Below are 21,200 nucleotides of genomic sequence, written 5' to 3' on the forward strand. Positions count from 1 at the left end.
ATCTACTTGTCTATAAGATAATTAAACTACGTGATGATAAGGGGGAGTTTAAATGGAGGTGCTCTGAGTGGGTGAACAATGTGGCTCTAAGAAGTCACAGGTTATTATATGAAGATAATATGTCAGGTAATACATATGAAAATATCAGTGCCAGGTGAGATATTTCCCTATGCACTTTTGGTCAGGGAGACTCTGGGTAGTCTCTTCACCCCATTCAGGTTATTTTCCATTACTCTTGGTTGTGTAACAGAAATAGATGGCATGACTGTTGCTGAACACACTACATGCGCTTTGGTCATAGCTTATAAAGCAAACAAGTAGTAAATGAACTAGATTTTCCTCCCTGATCGCTAGCTTTGATGATGTCAGATGATGCTATGCAGGCTGTTGGAGGAGAAAAGTCATCAATGGCCATGCCTAGCAATGGGCCTTGTATGCTACAGTATTGACCTGTTAGGCAAGATGTGCCTACTGGTGCATTAGTGACACAAGTGTTATGGGAGTTACCACCTACTTTCAGCTTGGATTTGAGGCCGATTCCATAGTAATTCATGTCTGGTACTGTAAATCTGGTCAAAAGACCATGGCTTTGGGGGTGGGTGGGTGGGTGGATCTTAGGCCCTAGAGGAGGTAACTACTAATGTTGTTTTGTTAAACGGATATATTGTCAGTCTGTTTTCTAAATATTTGTATTTATACCTAAAGATTAGTGCTACTTTGAACCTTAGTCAGAGAACCTTTTCTGCATTGTGCAGTGGTCAATACACAGACTTGTAATTGGTCAAAGTGCTGAGAATGAGTGACTGTTGAGAGTTCTCCTTAAACAGGACATCATAGAAGAGAGGGCAAAATGGGAAAGAGTGCTGTGGAGTACTGTCTTCTGGATATGGTATGGAGAAAAACTTGTTGGAAAGAAAAAAGGGGTGCAGTAGAAGTGGGAAGGGGATGAAAGGGTGTATGTGTGTTGTTGGACCACCAGCTCCAAAATAAGGACATGGAGACTTCTTATTAATCATGAAAGCCTGGCCTTAGCTTAGGCTTGTTTCTAACTAGCTTTTAAAGCTTAAATTAATCCATATATCTTAATCTACATTCAACCACATGGCTCATTGTCTCTCTTCCACACTGTTTGTCTAACTTGCTCCACATCTTACTGCCAAATACTATGCACTTTATGTTCTTCCCAGAGTTCCTATCTCTGCCTGGAAGTGCTGCCTATCCCTTCCTTCCTAGTTATTGGCTGTTCAGCTCTTTATTAAACCAAATAGAAGATGCCTTGGCAGAGACACATCTTCACAGTGTTAAAAAAAAGATTATCCCACAACATTTCCCCTTTTTGTCTAAATAAAAAGGAAAGTTTTTAACTTTAACACAGTAACATTATATAAAATAAGAGCAGTTACATTCACAATGTCCAGTTCATTTGTATTTGGCAAGTTTGGAGAAAGTACTCTGTTATCTATTTGATTGTAGCGAGTCCAAAGTTTTATATCTGAAATACTTTCTATCATAACTTTTACTACAAGTCTAAAAATATCCTTAGACTTTAAATTTTTTAGATAAACAACTAAAGCTTTTTTGTCTCTTTACCTTTATAAAGTTTACACCTCTTTTTTGCATTTCTTCTTTTAATTTAGTAACAAGAAAAACTGTAAGACTGTAACTATCTAGTCTTCCACACCATTAGAGACCTGAGAAGAAAAAAAAATATTACATGAGTAAACAGGCAGTGCAGCAATGTCCAAAGTTATAGAAATGACAGAGACAGCTGTCTCCCTGAGCAGTCACCCAAGGTCCCTCTGGGGTGTTGGAAAATCCATATTTGGCCTATAAGCATAGAATATCTGACAGATTTTTCTGTGAAACAGAAAATTTGAAGGACTATCCTACCTTGTCTTGGCAAAGTTCAGCAATTGACTTCCTTTGTGTCCTGCTTATCCAATTTGTACAGCATACTGTCAGCACTCCAGAAAAAGACAGTTTCTTGCCCAGTGGCTAACTTTGACACATTGAAAGCAAACTCCATATTGAGGTTCTTTGACGCCTGTCATCTTCTCTGAAGTAGACTGGTGCTGTCAGGAGTAAGCATATCTCACTGTCATGAAAAGTCTTATGTTATTAAAACATTTAAATGTCACATTCTATAGATCTCCGAAGTGTTTGAAGATAACCTATCTATCTAAAATATCTGTTTAGCCTTGGTAACATACCTAACATGACTACAAGTTTGTTATAGAAGACTAACTACTAACCTGTATTTCTTAATAATCTTAAACAGCTCATAATAATAGCTTTCAAAGACTAGAACTTTACATTATATTTTAAATGAGCTGCATAAAAGTAGAAACATATATGCTGTATGTTTTAGCAAAAAATAAACTTAAATTTGTATCAATATACAAAAATTCATACAAATGTAAAACATTTGAGACTAGAAGTTGCTTTTTGGTAGATCCAATAATGTACCCTTTTATCCTAACATTACTATATCTCCCCTTTTCTTTCTTTACATCCCACCCCATTTTTAAATACTAGATAGAAGAGAAAGAAGGATAGATAGAAAAGAAAAATCCCTTAATCTAACTTCCTTTGTTCAGCATTATCCTGATCATGATCAATCACAGTTTACAACTAACCACTAAACAATGACAAATATTCATAATCCATTGAATGACAAAAACACTCCCACCCCACCTCTTGGGAATGTGGGTACCATGTTCTTAAAATTACTTACTGTTGTCTGGGGCCAATGTTATCTTTAGAGGCTCCTCAGAAAAATTGGGATAATGTTCAAGTTCTGGGAGAGCTAGCTGTATCATTTGCTGTTCAGTCTCTGTGTGATAGGAAAGTGAAGGACTTAACTGAAGTCCTGGCTAGAGTGGTCTATGAAGCTGGACCATCTCAGTTAACAGGTTTGAAGTTGTCCTGAATGAAGACTTTTAAGTAAATAGCAAAAGAAGCATTCTGAGAAGCTGGATCACCTGGGCTACTTGTCTAGTCCTTTTTTTTTCTGAAAAAATATGTTTTTAAAGGTAACATATATATCTACCTTAACATAAGTATGAAATGTATGGTGTACAAAAATCCAGTAAAATTTTTTTTGCTCTATGTTTGAGGAAAAAGGAATTTTTTCAACTTTATAAGTTTGTTGGAACTATATAACCAAACCATAATGTAAATTTCCATCCATGACATATGAAGTGATGGCATGTAATAGTAAGTCATGAGAACTCTATAATTAACAAGACTTATCATGTCTTATCTAGTCTCGGAGTTCATCTCATAGTAGAGGAATCAGCATATACATCACTGCCTTGTAGTTTTCCTTGGTTTCTGTTTTCATGTCTGTAGCCAAGATTTTCAAGAGATTTCCTCTGTTCAGTTCTGTTCTTTATTAATTTTGAAGAAATCCATAGCTTTTTATTTCCTGTCAAAACAAAGGCACAACATCTCTCCCAACACAACATATTTCCTGACTTCCATTCTGAAGTTAAGACATCATAAAAATACATAGGATGGCTTAATTTAACAGTTTTTCCACAATTTAATGTCTCTTAACAGCTGTTGTCTTTTGTTCACTAGAATGTAAAGATTTAAAGTTAATAAAGCCCTATAGGTTCCAAATGAGCTGTTCTAATATTTCCCAACCTTATATGGCTTATTCTTATATTGCTTTGCTCTTTCTTTTTAAAAAATTACTTATTTTTTAAACTATTAATTTTTTCTATGATTATCTATACTCATTTTATTTTCTTTCTTCAGCACCTAAACACATTGTCAAGCATACTGTACCTCTTCAGAGGTTTTCTTGGTCTGGACCTGGCATTTTGTGTGGCTCTTCAACTGTATGAGCCAAGTCTTAAAGTGCCAGGCTACCTGCCAAGACCAACATGATGGGAAGGGACAGTGGCATGCAGTAAGTATACAAGCCCACCAGGAAAACTATGGCATCTGCACACTGGAAAAATGTTGCAAAAATAATGTAAAGTCCTTCTGTGTGTCTGCAGGTTCCTTCTGTGACTCTGCTTAACACACATGGCATTGCTGACTATCTTTGCCCTACTGAGGTTCATGAGAGATGAGCCTTCTATTGTGTTTATCCTCCTGAGCTCTGGGAATATGCTGGGTTGAGCAATGGCATCAGCAGGATTTGTGGAACTGGATGGTGTGACCTCTCTATTCATGTGGTGGTGTCAGGTATTGGAGCACCAAATATTATTATCTATGTTGTTCTATAAAGACTCAGGAGTCATGGTGAATGTGTAGACGGGCTAGCCCACACTGAAAACATAAATATAAAGATAGAAAAGGTGAATTGGAAACAAAGATCATTATATAGCTATCTGATTGTTTATCCTATGAAATAGTTGGCATTACCTGGGAAGAATGTCATAGGAGGTTCTAATAGACAGAGAGACATAACTTGTTGGTTGACTGACTAGCTAGAAGAAAATAAAGCTAAATAATGTCCTTTGCATCTTGCATCAAAATTGATATTAGCTGAATTAAATTTTCAATCTAACTGCACATATTGGTGTATGCCTATATGTTTTCAGTGCGGGCTAGCCCATCTACACATTCACCAATACTCTAAAGTCAACGTTTTTAAAGCTGATAAATTATTTTGTTACACAGAATATTTTATGTGTCCTGTATTAGGGAACAGAGAAATACATTCCGTATTTTTCAGCCAGACAAATTTTAATTATGGAGCTCATGTAATGTCCTTTTTTAAAAAATGAAGTTTACCCTTTGTGGGTACAGTATACATCAAGAGTGAACAGAGGCTGGAACTGTCTCTTTTAGTTTGGCTTGACTGCATTGTTTAGGGTGATGTCATGTAATGGTAGGTGTTCAATGAAATAAAGTATGTGGAAATGGGAATATTTACAGAAAGAAAAAAAAACTCAGGAGTCAGATGTTATGATGAAAACGTACTAAATCAGAGAAGCCAAGAAGCAACCAGCTAATCTTCATTTTTGGTCAGAGACCCAGCAAGAGACTCTCCACTCAATTCAAACTAAAAAAGACAAAGAATTTCCAAGTCCCTTCCTACTCCTTCCTGTGTATCTCTCTATTTGTGTTCCTGGGTCCTCTGTAATCTCTATAGCTAATTCTTAACAACCAGTTGCTGGCTTCACTCCCCATCCAAACTTGATTTTATTAACACAGGCTCAGGGTTTCATAGTGTGATTAAATACCCTGCAATAGCATGTGTTTGTGTATGTGACAAAATGACCAAAATACATTATATATGTATGAAACTGTCAAACATTAATAAAAATAGAAATAATGTAAAAGAAAAAAGAAGACAGATAAAAAAGATAGAAAAATATAAAATGTATGTCTATCTGGGTTTATGGCATAAGGAATGGCTATGGTATCTCTTGTGGGGGAGGCTATCAACTCAGATTATTTGTCCTCCGAGGCTTTCATGTTCAGTCCCAAAATGTTCCACTTAAAACTTACAATGAGTAGCTGCTGGACTTGCTTGACCTTGTGTTTTAGCAGGTGTAACAGCTCTCAGCTAATGAGTGGCTTGCTCAGATTCAAATTCATTTGGTGTTTTGTGTTCAGGCATTATATCTTTACCAAGGGTCAGTATCACACTAGGATCCAACTTCAAAATGTATGTGATTCTCCACTGAAGGTGAGCTTCTTTTCAGAAGAACCACAGAGGAATGAGTGACTTGTTCACAGTTCTCCCACTGGATTTGCCATGCGTGCCAGATAACATTTTTGACTACCACCTGTATACTTTGGTTGGTAAGCTGAAAGGCTGAACCTGTTCCATATAGTTCTCCTGCCCTGGGCCACATTCAATGGGCCTCATTTCATGTCACTTGTTGTGTGCACCCCTGAATAATGCTCTCCAGTGTGGAAGATGTTTTTTCCTGAGCCAACAATATGCAGCAGGCTTGTTGCTTTCTTATTTGTAGTAGATGGTATAAGATAGATGTTTTTAAAATTGTACTTTGGTAGAGAATTCCTGGCAGGCAGACTCATTGGATCCCTGAAAATTCTCCTGATCTAAATGGTTTGCTATGGGGAGTCAACCAGAGATGACCACTCACAGTTTATAGCCAGCTGAAGAGCTATTCCAGCTGTCTGGGGGTACACTCAGGAAACTGTAATGATATTTCTTTGTACTTTTATAAATAAATCTTGCCTGAAGATCAGAGAGTAAAACTATTGCCCTGGTCAGCTTTACAAACCATGCAGTAGTGACATTCACCTTTAATCCCAGTAGCCACACTATTTTGCCATAGAAGCCAGGCAGTAGTGATGCACACCTTTAATCCCAACACTAGAGTGGAATATAAAATGAGAAGAGATGGCTCTTAGGCATAATCTTGTTCTGAGGATTCCTGGAGGCAGAATTGCCAGTTTGAACTGAGGTAGAGGTAAGAGCTAGTGGCTGGCTGTTTGCTTTTCTGATCATCAGGTTGAACCCCAATATCTGTCTCTGAGTTTTACTAGTAATGCTACATTTGGCACCCAACATTTGTGGTGTGAATTCATGAAAAAACTGTTTGCCTGAGGCTTTTTAGCCACTAACATAGGTCAGAGCTGGACCCAAACATAGCTACCTGGGTTCGGGAGAAAAACTAGTGCTCCCAACTCCCATCTACCTGATTTACCTTCCTCTCCTATACTGCTTGCTTGCCTGTGGCTTCCCAAAGCACCAGTGGATTACTGCCACCCCATATAGCACCCACACACCTTCCCATGCTTCCCCTGTAGCTTCAGGTGGCTCCCACTGTCCCTGTGGCTTGCATCCAAACCCACGTGTGTCTCCCATGGCTCTCACAGCCTGTGTCCACCCACTACATGGTTCCTCTGATGGGTGTTTTTTCTTTTAACAAAAATCTATTCAGTTTTGTTTTGAGTTCTGCTTAGGAAATCCAGAGGTTAGCTACATTGGAACAAGTAAAATCAGAGCTCTAGCATCTCTGGACTGCTGTAGCAGTATAACTGTGATACCTGCTGGTCCACATCATTATTAAACGTTAAAATTCTCATCTGAGCCAAGATTTTAATGGAAGTAAGTTATCTGATAATGGCAGATAATATCACAATTCAGGAATTTAAAAACTTTTTTGTTTCTACTATGGAAGGAATCCTAGAAGAGGTATATGATCTACCTTGGTTGTTGGAGTTATTGGAGAGAGGAAGCTAAGGTCCTTGGACATCAAGGTAGAGTTAGGTTTTGAGGTCTTCCAAAATCAAATTCTTGGTGAGGGCCATTATGCTGATATGGATAGTCAAACTATATACAATGAACATACCTTGTCCCTATGTCATACAGCAGCCTTGACTACTTGGGACAAAATTCAAGAACTAGGAAATATAATTTAATCATATACTAAGGTTATACTAGACCCAAGAAGAACATTTAGTGACTTTTTGCAAAGATTAACAAAAGCCGTACAAATAGGGGTAGTAGATACAGAAACTAGAGGAGTACTCATTGAATCTCTGACTTTTGAAAATGCTAATTTAGAATGCAAAAAGATACATGGGCCCTTAAAGATCAGATAATCATCAGTGGTTGAATGGATCCTACACAGTCAATGTTGAGTCCTTTGACTATATCACTGGGGGTTATGTAGGAAGAGTGATTTATAAAGTATGATGAGATATCAAAATACTAAATGTTTTAATTGTGGTAGAATAGGCCATCTTACAAGGGGTTGTAGACAGGGTGTTCCTAGAAACAATGTTTCTTTTGGGAATGACCCAAATAGAAGGCCCCAAACTTTTGGATTATGCAGAAGATGTAGCAAAGGCTGACATAGGAACAATGAATGTAGATCAAAACGAGACAAACAAGGTAACCCATTACTATTGGCAAACTCCTTGGGGGACCTCTCACAGGCCCCCAGGTTATTGTAGAGGACACGCCTCCCCAGGAAGATTAGAAAATTCAGTGCATGGTATAAAAAACCATAATACTCTGAATGATAGAATAATCATGAAGGTTGAATGATGGAGGAAGGTCATTGGTTAAAAATAAAGAAAATGCTTGGCCCTCATAGGTTAGAACATAGGTGGGTGGAGTAAACAGAACAGAATGCTGGGAGGAAGAGGAAGTGAGCTCAGATGCCATGCAGCTCATCGCCAGGGCAGACACGATGAAGCAAGCCGCCAGGTCAGACATGCTGAATCTTTCCTGGTAAGACTGGTGCTACACAGATTATTAGAGATGGGTTGATCAGGATATGAGAATTAGCCAGTAAAGGCTAGAGCTAATGGGCCAAGCAGTGTTTAAAAGAATACAGTTTGTGTGTTGTTATTTCGGGTAAAGCTAGACGGGTGGCAGGACACATTAGTTCCAGCCTCTTATTGGCTAGCTCTTACATATTGATCTAACCCATTTCCAGTATTCTGTGTAGCACCACGGGCTGGCTTACCAGGGAGATCTTAACCTGCATCCGTGTCTGATGGGCGAATCATGGTGACTCACTGACTCGGCTTCTTTTTCCCAGCATTCTGTTCTGTCTACTCCACCTACCTAATTTTCTTTCCTATTAAAGGGGCCAAGGCAGTTTCTTTATTACTTAACCAATGAAACAACAGATAGAAAGATGACCCACTTCCATCAGTTGAATCAAAAATTTCAGTAGAAAAATAGAAAATGTATATTTTGGCAGACTTCTCTTAATGATCAAAGACAAAAACTGAGAGTATGAATAAATAATGTTATAACTGAAGGATTATTAGACACAGGTACAGATGGGATTATTATTACTTCAGAATCTTGGCATACCAATTGAACTCTACAGGAGGCAGGTATTCAATTCCTAGGTATTGTAACCCTATCTCAGTTAAAATAAAGCAAGAAATGGGTTGAATGCATATTGTCAGAAGAACAGAGAGGAAGACTGAGGCCATATGTGGTTAATAAGCATGAAATCTATGGGATCGTGATCTGATATAACAATGGAATACCCAGATTAACATTCTTGCAATTCAAGAAACAGACCATAAACCAACTCATGTTTCTGGAAATGATATTATAAGAGCTGTTAATAAGGTGGTTTAGCCAATGGGCTCTCAATAATCTGGAATTCCTTTGCCTTTTCTATTACCTAAATGATGTCCTCTCTTAGTTATTGATTTAAAAGATTGTTTTTTTCACTATACCTTTACAAAAAAAGACAGAGAAAAATTTGCCTTCCCAGTACCTACGTATAATAATTCTTAGCCTACTAAAAGATGTCAATGGAAGATTCTCCCACAGGGAATGTTAAATAGCCCTACTCTGTGCCAATATTTTCTAAGTCAGTCATGGGAAATTATACGTAATTTTCTGAATCTATAGTTACATGGATTACATAGATGGCATTTCACAATCTGATTCTAATGTAGATACTTCATATAGAATGTTTGAAGAAGTAAAGGAAAATTTGCCTTGTTGCTAAAGAAGGACACTTAAAAGAAATCCCACACTAGCTCAGAAATGAGTATAATAGAGGACTATTTATTTAGGGGTAGACTCACAGGTCATAATCCTCTGCTGGAATGAGGAACAGCAACCAAATCCCACAGCTGGAAAAGAGGCCAGATACGTGCTTTACATCAGCATATATAGTATAAGAGGCCATGCCCAAGTGGGTGGGTAACTTAAAGGCTACTGGCAGTAGAAATTTCTACAGCACCACCCCCTTTTGTTTAAATAAGAAATTTCTAAGTCTAATACAAAGTTATATACAATAAGAACAAATATCAAGTATAAAAATTAGAATTACAACCAGCATAAATAATATCAAGCAAGAAACATGTAATAAATGTTTCAATAAGTAGCCTCTCCTAATGAGTTCAAGTTAATAAATAACTTGGCAAAGACATGAAAGGAAAGTAACTACAACTATCTAGTCTTCAACCCCATTGAAGATCTGAGAAGGGAAATGATATTACTTGAGTAAGCAGGAAGTGCAATCAAGCAACTTCTAAAATGTGCAACAAATGACAGAGACAACTGGCTACCTGGGCAATCACCCAAAGTCTCATTTGCAATGTTGGAGCAACCAACTTTGGCTAAGGCCTAGAGTACCTGACAGACAGTTTTAGAGGTAGGAAAAAATTTCAAAACTGTCTTACCCTGTCTTGGCAAGATTTGACAATCTTTTTTTCTTGTATCCTACTTGTCCTGTCCAAACATTGTGCATTTTGTCAGTGGTTGATGCATGGACAGTTCCTTGCCCAAAGGCCAGTTTTGCCAAGAAGAAAAGAAGCTCCAAGTAGAATGTCTCAGTGCTCAACATTCTCTTGGGAATAGAACAGTGCTGCCAGGAGCAATCATGCCTCACATCAACAGAACCCTAAGTTATTTAAATGCCATATTCTACAGTTCTTTGAAGTGGTTGAAGACTACCTATCTATGTAGAATACAATCTTTATGTATCTAAAGAACCTGATTAGTCTAACTATAAGTATGACAAACTTGGATGACTATTGACCCATGAATCTTAATACCTATATAACTTAAAGACTAATACTTCATATTAGAATATTAAAAAAACTTTAAACAACTATGAAACAAATGAAGACAAAGATCACAAAATGTAAATGATGCATAAGTATCTTGATCAGAGGTAGAAATCCATAGTGCAATATGATAAATATACCCTAAAATTGTATCAGTGTACAAAATGTTTTAAGCATGCATGCATGCATACAATATGACAAAATAACTTTGCCTAGATATTCAAATAATATGGATAAAAATAGGAACATATTCAATATAATTTAAGCTTGTATAAATATACAAGAATCTATACCAATGTCAATTGCCTATAAATAATAGCTCACAAGTATTCATTCTATTACTCACTATTATTATTAGTGTGAGTAAGCTCACACTAATCTATTACCTCATCTGATTTTTTTCTTTTTTTCAAAGAGATCCCTGAGCCTACATAATTTCCCCCAACCCCCAACATTATACCAATTATAACCAACCCCTAAATGATGTCCCTAACTCGAAGGACAAACTTTGTTGGGAGAGGGGAGATATCATCTTCTAGAATTACTTCCAGCTGTCATGGTGGCGATGTTCTTTCTATAGGATCCTGAAAAGTAAAATGATGGTTAAATTCCAAGATTACTGTTTGGTATAAATGCATATAGTCTCTGAGTATTTGGTAGGGTGTTTCTGAGGTTCCTATTTGGAATTCTGGACAGAATGTTGTAAAATAGTGCACCATGCACCATTTCAGCTAACCAAGTTGGAACCATCTTGAGCAGCTGGTACCCCAAACAGTTCTTAAAATAGCACTATCAGCATCATGATGTCATATCAACCAGGTGGAGTTGTTGTGGGGTTCCATCTTCTTCCTGGAAACTTCAAAGATTACTGCAGGAAAATTTATTGTTCATTGTGGAAAACTTTAACATTATTTATATAGACATATACAGACATATATATTCAATGAAAGGTATGGTAGAGACAAAAATAGGTATGAAGAACAGTAAAATATTTTCTAAATTTGTTTTTCTTTCTGTCCCATACCAGACAGCTCTTGACATGAGACAGAAGCTCTAAATAGTTCTTTTAACAACATGCTTGGATTTAGAGAAAGACAGAGTTGTTGTCCAACTCTAAAGGCAGTTCTATATACTCATATATGTTTTTATCACCTGTCCTTACAAGCCATATTTTTTTTCTTGATGATCTTTATTAGATAATTATTTTTCCTCCTGTCAGCATCCAAACATTCTGGGTCTCTTGAATTTTTGAAGATGTGTATTTTCCTGTAAAGACAAGAGAAGAATTCTGTCCCAACCCTATATGGTTTCCTTACCACCTGTTTGGTTGTCACCTCTGTGAATGAGCTGTCATTTCTCTTTCTTAAGAGATTTATTTTCAAACCAAATCTTTATTAATTCTGATGGTATCCATAATTTTTCTTCTCCTGTGGGAACAAGAGCAAAGCCCCTTCCTCAACACAGCACATCTCCTGGCTTCCATTGTAAGGTCAACACATCCTTGAAATACACAGGCTGATTTAATTCAGAAGATTTTTCTAATATCTAATGTTTCTCTGCTGCTGTTGTCTCTTTCTTATTAGCATTAAGAAAATTCAAGGTTAACAATATATTATGTGATCTATTTCTGGGGTTATTTTCCATCCTTTCTGTTTGTTTAACATATTCTTTATAGTTCGGTTTGATCTTTCTACAACTGCTTGACCTGTAGGATTGTGTGGTATACCTGTAATATGCTTTATATTATAATAAGCAAAAAACTGTTCCATTTTCTTGGAGACATATGCTGGAACATTATTTGTCTTTATTTGTGCAGGTATGTACAAGATGGCCATAATTTCTAATAAATGTGTGATTGCTTATTCAGCCTTTTCTGAGCTTAAAGGAGTTGCCCACTGAAAACCCGAATAAGTATCAATGATGTGGTGTACATATTTTAATTGCAAATTCTGTAAAGTGGAACACATTCATCTGCCAGATCTCATTCCTTTGAGTACCCTTTGGGTTAGTCCCCACAGGTAGCAGTATTTGATTATAGAAAGAGCAAGTAGGACATCTCTTTATAATGTTCTTAGCTTGTTGCCATTAATAGGAAATTCTTTCTTTAAACCTTTGCTATTGAAATGATGTTTCTTATGGAATTCTGAAGCCTTCAACACACTTTCAATCAGTAATAGATCAATTTCTTCATTAACTTGTGCCAGAGGACCTGGCCAACCCATATAGGATCAGATGTATGTTATGTATATGGGACAAATTCTATTACTGATTATATCTTGAACCTGTATGTATAATGAAGTCAATTCTGTATCATCTGGTATAAATTCAGTGGTTTCAATATGCAAAAGAACTCTTTCTGCATATTGTGAATCAGTAACTACATTAAGAGTTTCTTTAAAATCCCTTAGCACCATGAGACTAGCATATAATTTTGTCTTTTGGACAAAATTATAAGGGCTTTGTTCTATTTAACTTAAATCTTCTGATTTTTAACCTGCCTTCCCTGATTTATTTGCATCAGTATAATATGTATTGTCTCTCCAGGACAGGCTCCAAAGCTACAGAGAAACCCTGTCTCAAAACAAAAACAACAACAAAAATGTACAGGCTTCAGTTATTGGAGCATCATGTAAAATTCAGGGAAGAATCCAAGAAGTTCTCTCTATAAGGTTAAGTCTATTGCTTTTGGGATACTTACTATTATCTCTCCCAAAAATTAGTACAAGCTGTTTGCCATGGTTCATCGTCTTCCTATAACTTTTTTTTATTTCATCAGTAAGAAAAGGCACTATAATCTCTGCTGGGTTTATACCTGCTAGTTGACAAAGTCTTAATTTTCCTTTTATAATTCAGAGACTTTTTCCACATAAGTTTTTAAATTTTTACTTGGTGTATGTGATTAAAAGATCCATTCTAAGATAATATCGTCCCTCTGCATTAAAATTTCTATAGGAGAAATTCTGGAGGGCAACATGATGAGAATACGATTAAGATTTGAATTCACCCTGTCTACATGTGCCTCCTGTAATTTCCCCTCAACAATTGTTAATTCTTTTTCTGCTTCCACTGTTAATTCTCTGGGAATATTCAAGTCTTTATCACCATCTAAGGTTTTATTTAAATAAATTATTAGATCAGGTGTTATCCCAACAGCTGGTCATAGACTGGAAATGTCTCCTAACAATCTTTGAAAGTCATTAAGAGTCTGAATCCAGTCTCTCCTAATTCATGCCTTTTGTGTTCTAATTTTCTGTAAACCTATTCTATAACCTAGGTAATTGACAGACTCTCCTCTCTGCATTTCTTCAGGAGCAATTTGTAATCCCCATTTAAGCAAAACTTTATTTCTTCAAACATTCTTTCTAAAGTATCTATGCTTGAATCAGATAGCAAAATGTCATCCATGTAATGGAAAGTTATGGATTTAGAAAAATTTTTATATATTATTTCCAATGGCTGACTTACAAAATATTGCCATAGGGTGAGCTATTGAGCATTCCTTGTGGAAGGATGGTCCACTGGTATCTCCTAGTAGGTTGAGAATTATTATAAGTAGGCACCATGAAGGCAAATTTTTCTCTGTCCTTTTCTTGTATAGGTATAGTGAAGAAACAATCTTTTAAATCAATAACTAAAAGAGGCCATCCTTTTGATATTAGAGAAGGCAGAGGAATTCCAGATTGTGGAGGGCCCGTAGGTTGAATTACTTTATCGATGTCTCTTAGATCTGTCACCATTCTTCATTTAGCAGATTTCTTTTTAAGAACAAATACAGGAGAATTCTAAGGGCTTGTTGATTCTTTAATAAGGTGAGCATCTAGTTGCTCCTGCACTAGCTGTTCTAAAGCCTGCAGTTTATCTTCTGTTAACAGTCACTGTTTAACCCATATTGGTTTCTCAGTAAACCATTTTAAAGGTAGGGATGTTGGTAAAAGTTTGCTAGTTATTTTGTGTTCTTGTACATCCTGAATGGCTAGTGACCTTTTTTTAGAATAATATTTTATAATATCCTTCCAAGAAACATGAGTTTCAGGGACTACATGAATGTTAATCTGGGTATTCCATTGCTGCAGCAGGTCATGACCCCATAAATTCATTGCAATATTAGCCACATATGGCCTCAGCTTTCCTCTCTGTCCTTCTAGCCCTACGCAGTCAAACCATCTCATGCTTTGTTTCACTTGACATAGGGTTCTAATTGCTAGTAATTGAACATCTGCCTCTTTTTTTATTTTATTTTTTGTTCTTTTTAATTAATATTTCCACCTGCTCCCCGTTTCCCATTTCCCTCCCCTCCTCCCAAATATTGCCCCCTCCCCCACTCCCCTCCCCCTATCCCCACTCCTCTTCTCCACCCCCCACACCATTCCCCCTCCCTCTCGATACTGAAGAGCAGTCCAAATTCTCTGCCCTGCGGGAAGACGAAGGTCTTCTATCTACGTCCAGGAAGGTGAGCGTCTAAACAGGCTAAGCTCCCACAAAGCCAGTTCATGTATTAGGATCGAAACCCAGTGCCATTGTCCTTGGCTTCTCATCAGCCTTCATTGTCTGCCATGCTCAGAGAGTCCAGTTTAAACCCATGCTTATTCAGTCCCAGATGAGCTGGCCTTGGTGGGCTCCCAATAAATCAGTTCCACTGTCACAGTGGGTGGGTGCATCCCTCGTGGTCCTGATTTCCTTGCTCATGTTCTCCCTCCTTCTGCTCCTCATTTGGACCTTAAGAGCTCAGACCGTTGCTCCAAATTGAGTCTCTGTCTCTACCTCGATCCATCGCCAGATGAAGGTTCTAAGGAACATCTGCCTCTTGAAGAGGCCAATTTCAATGCCAAGATTCTGGAGTAATGACACTCATGTCTGCACCCATGTCAATCAAGCCCACAATTACAATGTCATTTCTACACACTCTTAGCTTTGGTCTTTGATCATTTATAGAAGTCTGCCAGAATATATATTTCCTATTTCCTATTGGAATTTTGATTTATCCTCCATGTTTATTCCATCATCTAGAACAGTATGGTTTTTTACAGAAGACTCTAGATTTTATTTTTTTAATTTTCCTGTTGAGACATGTCTTCCACAGTGACTGGAAATGATTGGATCACTTTTGACTTGGGGGCCTGTGAGAGGCCCCCAAGGAGTTTCCCAATGGTATCAGGTTGCCTTGTCTGTCTTTTGTTGATCTACATTCATTGGTCCAATATCAGCCTTTGCCACACCTTCTACATATACCTGAAGGCTGAGTCCTCCTATTCTTGCCATTCCCAGAGGAGACATTATTCCTAGGAATTCCTTGTCTACAATCCCTTCTCAGATGTTGTATTTTACCACAATTAAAACATTTGGCATTTTGATGTCTCCTCATACTTTGGAAATTGCTTCTCCTACCCAAAATTCAGTATTATAGTCAAATGTCTCAATGCTCATTGTATGAAGGATCCATTCATCCATATGTGCTAATTTAATCTTTAAAGGCCCAAGTATGTTTTTGCATTCTAAGTTGGTCATTTCAAAAGACAGTGATTCAATAAGTATTCATCTAGCATTAGGGTCTGTTATTCCTATTTGTACTGCTTTAGCTAACTTTTGTAAAAAGTCACTAAAAGGTTCTCTCTGACCCTGTTTAACCCTGGTATATGATTCAATTCATTTTCCTAGTTCTTGAATCCTGTCCCAAGCATTTAAGGATGCTTTGTGGCATAGAGACAAGATTTGTTCATTGTAAAAAGCTTGAGCATGTGGATTAGCATAAGTGCCCTCACCAAGAATTTAATCTTGGGAAGTCTCAAGTCCTTTTGCTTTCCCTTGTTGTTGTAAAATTTAGCCTTTTCCCTGAAATAACATTTAAACATCAGTTGAGGCCTTTCATCTAGAACTGCTGAAACTAACATCTTGGTTTTATCATCAAACCATTTTCTTAAGGATATAATATGAAGAAAAAAATGAGTCCCAATATCCAATAAATGGATGTATCATAATAACCATATAAGTCTTGCAGAATACAATTCATAGTATTGTCAAAAGAGTTGCTAAAAGTTTCAATAATAATGTTGTCTGCAATTATATAACTTTCAAGTTTATTGATTTTTTAATTAAGAATATATTTACCTGGTATGAGGTCAGGTAAATTGTTTTAGGTCTAATAATCTTTATTGTTCAGTAGGTGTCATGGTTGCTGAGTCATGACTAGCATCACAACATGGTGCCACAAAAAGTCTTGAGCCTCTTTGGCTTTCTCACCTTGGTGCTGGTTAAATACTGAGAAATATGCGTTGTTTGACAAATTTAAAGCAATTAAAGCAATTCTGTACATGGAGCAAAAAGCCCAGAACTCCCAAGAGAGCACAAACTAGAAGCTGTACAATCCATCAGGTGACAGGGAATTGCACCAGGGAACGCAGCAGTTGGGAGAGGTGTGTGCATTTGGGGAATTTTTGAGTTGCCACTGTACACAGTTATCTCTACTGTGGTGGAGATTCTACAAAAAACTACTTATGTAAAAGCAAGCCAAGCGGGTGGGGATGGGAGTCTTTCTGGGCTGTGGACCTAGGCCTTTAAGCCAGTCCACCTGGTAGGTGTGGAGTTCATATCCACGTGGGTGCCATATAAAGAAGGATGCTTAAAAGAAATCCCATACTAGCTCAGAATTGAGTATAATAGAGGACTATTTACTTTGGGGTAGATTCACAAATCACAATCTTCTGCTGGAACGGGGAATAGCAACCAAATCCTGTAGCCGGAAGAGGCCAGAGACATGCTTTACATGGGCATATATAGTATAAGCGGTTATGCCCAAGTGGGCAGGTAACATAAAGGCTACTGGCAGTAGGAATTCCTACAGCATGTTGAAGATTACAAATTGTTCCTGAAAAAATAAAAAGAGGATATACTATTAATTATTTAGCTTATAAAATGGATTTACAAAAAATTAGACCACAGTAGGTGCAAATTAGGCAAGATTAACTGCAGACTCTTAATGACTTCCAAAGGTTGTTAGGAGATTTTTCCCATCTGCAGCCCACTATTTGGATAGATTCTGATGACCTGCTTAATTTAAACAAAATTTTAGATGGTGACAAGGACTTAAATAGTCCCAGGGAATTATCAGCTAAAGCTGAGAGAAAATTGTCTTTGATTGAAGAGAAATTATAGAATGCACATGTGGATCATGTAGATCCAAATCAGAGATCTACAGAAAATGGCATTTAAGATGGTTTAATAACATTGATTCTCTTTTATGACAATGAAGCATGTCTGCTCCTGGCAGCACAATTCTACTTCAGAGATGATTAATGGTCGTCAAAGAAAATCCGCAAGGAGTTTACTTTCTTTGTGGCAAAAGTAAGCCACTAAGCAAGAAAATGTCCCTGCCTTGACTGCTGACTGTATGCTGTCCAAACTGGATAAACGGGACATAAAAGAAAATGACTCAAACATTGTCAAGACAAGGAGGGAGAGTCCTTTAGAATACTCTGTTTCACAGAAAAGTTTGTCAGATATGCTAGGCCTGTAGGTCGAAGATAGATGTCCCAACATGACAGAAGTACTTTGGGTAACTGTCCAGGCATTCAGCTGTTTTTGTCATTTCTCACATTTTTTGGATGCCACTTACTTGTACTCCCTGGTTACTCAATTAATATTCTTTCCTTCTTGGGACTCTGAGGGAGTTAAAGACTAGTTGGTTATAGCTATAGTTTTCCTTGTTTACCAGACACAGAAAGCAAATTATGATAGAAAGTAAATTAGGTACAATACTTTGGATTCACCAAGATAGGATAGATATGGAGCATTTTCTCTGAATTTTTCAAAAGTAAATGAACTAGACATTGTTGATGTATTTATTACCTGTATATATTATATATAGTCATTGTACTTATTGTATATAGTTTTTCTTATATTAGTTATAGCCTTCTTATTTTAGATAAGAAGGGAAAATGTAGTGATATTTCATTTGTGTTTTACTAAATAATGCTTACCTGAAGATCAGAAAGCAAAACAGCTGCCCTGATCAGTCTTACAGACCAGGCAGTAGTGACACACATCTTTAATCACAGTAGTCACACTAGTTTACTATAGAAACTGGGCATTAGTGGTGCATGCCTTTAATCCCAGCACTAGAGAGGAAGATAAGACTGAAATAGATAACTCTTCAGTGTAGCCTCATTCTGAGGATTACTGGAAGCGGGATTGTCACTTCAGACTAAGGTAAAGGTAAGAGCCAGTGGCTGGCTAATTTGCTTTTCTGATCATCACATTGAACCCCAATATCTATCTCCGGGTTTTTTAGTTGTGCTACAGGAAACCAAGTTTCCTAACTCATTTTTTTAAGATTATATAAATTTCTTGGGCCTTACATTGGAAAACATTCAGCTGGTAGGTCCTATAAGCTGAAGTTCCCAGAAACAAACAGACAGGCAGACAAACAAACCCAAAACATCATGATAAACATTTTTCAAAACAAATGGATTAGAATTTTTAAATAATAGAGCATTAAAAAGTTACAGATACAGAGTCAAATTATATGTTGATTCAAACAATATATATATTAATAATAATATATATAATATATACTAACTCCTTTAATAGTCATTCATTGCCCACTCCTTTGTCTTCTCTAATGTTCTTGTAACTATTGTGTAAAATCTCTGGGATACATTAACAGATGATTTGTTCCTACCAATTCACATGCCAAGAATGTAATCAAACCTATGGGAGAGATCTCCTTAGTTTACTGTAGCTTCCAACCTGATTTTGCACCAAGGTGTTTGAAAACTGATTTAATTTATGACTTTTGTTCTATAATTGTAAAATCATTTCCACATTAAAGCATTTATTTGGGGCATCTGAAACCCATGCTTCTGGGCCATGGACACTCATGCAGCTTGAAGTGAGAACTGTGCTTTGGGTGGACAGTCTTCTAGCTTTATGATAATATGCCAACTCCTGCTGCTCATGTCCCTAATCATTTTCTTTGCTTCTTCTGGTCCCTGATGGATTGTACTGGCATTTCGACTCCATCTAATTTGGCTCCTTACTTACCCTTCTAGGAGAAATATGAATCATCATGTTACATCATCTTCTAGGTTCTTGCCAAGATCATCAATCTTGGCTCTACGGGCAATGCTGCCAAATCAGTAAATTTCCCCTGTCCTATTTTGTGATCTAGACTGCTCAAGATCCATCCCCATACAATTTTCTCTTGCTCTGCTGGATTCTGGTAGTTAGGGCTGGCTGCTTTCTTGGTATCTAAAGTATATTTCTTCTCCTCTCAGACATGACAAGTACCCTATTGGGTTATGCAACTATTTAATCTTAGCTCAGAACAGCACAATGGTAGGAGAAGTCACTGTATTGTCTTCAAACAGTATAGAGGTAGGAGTGTTGGGAAAGGAGAGAGCTGTTAGCTCTTCCATAGGCCCAGATTTGTAGAATTTGGGCATTCACAATTTGAGATCTTCCTTCCCAGATGTTCCTGACAAATTACAGCATTCAATTTCTCCCTAATGTTTCCATTCTTCTTGGACTTCAGCCTGTGTAGTCTATGGACTAGAAAGGACAAAGTCAACTGTCCTATACAGGTATCCTAGGTTGCTTTTTGTTGCTGCAATAAGACACTGACAAGAACCAACCTGAGGAAAGAAAGGGCCTATTTGGCTTTATAGTTCCAAGTTACAGTTTATCCCTGAGGGGAGTAAGAGCAGGATCTTAGGTATGAGCCTAACCCGGAGGCAGGAACTGAAGCAAAGACCATGGAGGAATGTTTTTTATTGGTTTGCTCAGCTAACTTTCTTATAATTTCCACACTCCAAGGCCTACCTTCCCAGTGATAGCACCACCCACAGTGAGTTTGATTCTCCTACATTAGTTAGCAATCAAGAAAATGCTTTGATAACCAAGAATCAGAGACCAGATAGCCCAGAGACAGAGGGTAAAACCAAACACTACTGGTCTAAATTAATTAATTAATTAATTAATGGATTCCTAATGATAGTCTCCTATACTCATAGATCAGTATCTTATCTCAGTCATCATCAGAGAAGGTTCCCCCAGCAGCAGATGGGAACAGATGCAGAGACCCACAGCCAGACATACATAGAGAGAGAGTCTAAACGGACTGTCTCCATCAAATTCCTCCCCTCAGAGGTCAGGGAACCCCTCAGAAGAGGAGACAGAAAGAGTGTAAGAGCCAGAGAGAGTGGAGGACACCAGAAAAACAAGTCCCCTGAATCAACCAAGCAAAGCTCATAGGAACTTAGAAATGGAAGCAGCAAGCACAGGGCCTACATGGGTCTGTGCCAGGTCCTCCGCATATACATAGTAGTTTTAGCTTGACATTTTAATGGGCTTCCTGGATGTGTAAATGAGTGGGTCTCCGATGTTGTGCCTGCTCTTAGGCATATTTTCAATCTGTTGGGTTGCCTTGTCCAGGCTTGATGTGATGTTTTTTGCTTAATCTTATTATATTTTATTTTGTCATGTTTGGTTGTTACCTCTTGGAAGGTTGCTATTTTCTACTTAGAGACCAAAAGGGAGTGAATCTGGAGAGGAGGGGAGGTGAGGAAGAACTGGTAGGAGTAGAGAGGAGGGTAAACTATAATCAGGATATATCATATGAGAAAATAACCTATTTTCAATAAAAGGGAAAATAGAAAAGAGGAGGAGGAGAAGAAAACTCCTCAAAGACATACTCACAGACAAATCTAATGGAAGAA

The sequence above is a fragment of the Chionomys nivalis genome, chromosome 5 (genome assembly GCF_950005125.1).
Source record: "Chionomys nivalis chromosome 5, mChiNiv1.1, whole genome shotgun sequence".
Classification (NCBI taxonomy): Eukaryota; Metazoa; Chordata; class Mammalia; order Rodentia; family Cricetidae; genus Chionomys; species Chionomys nivalis.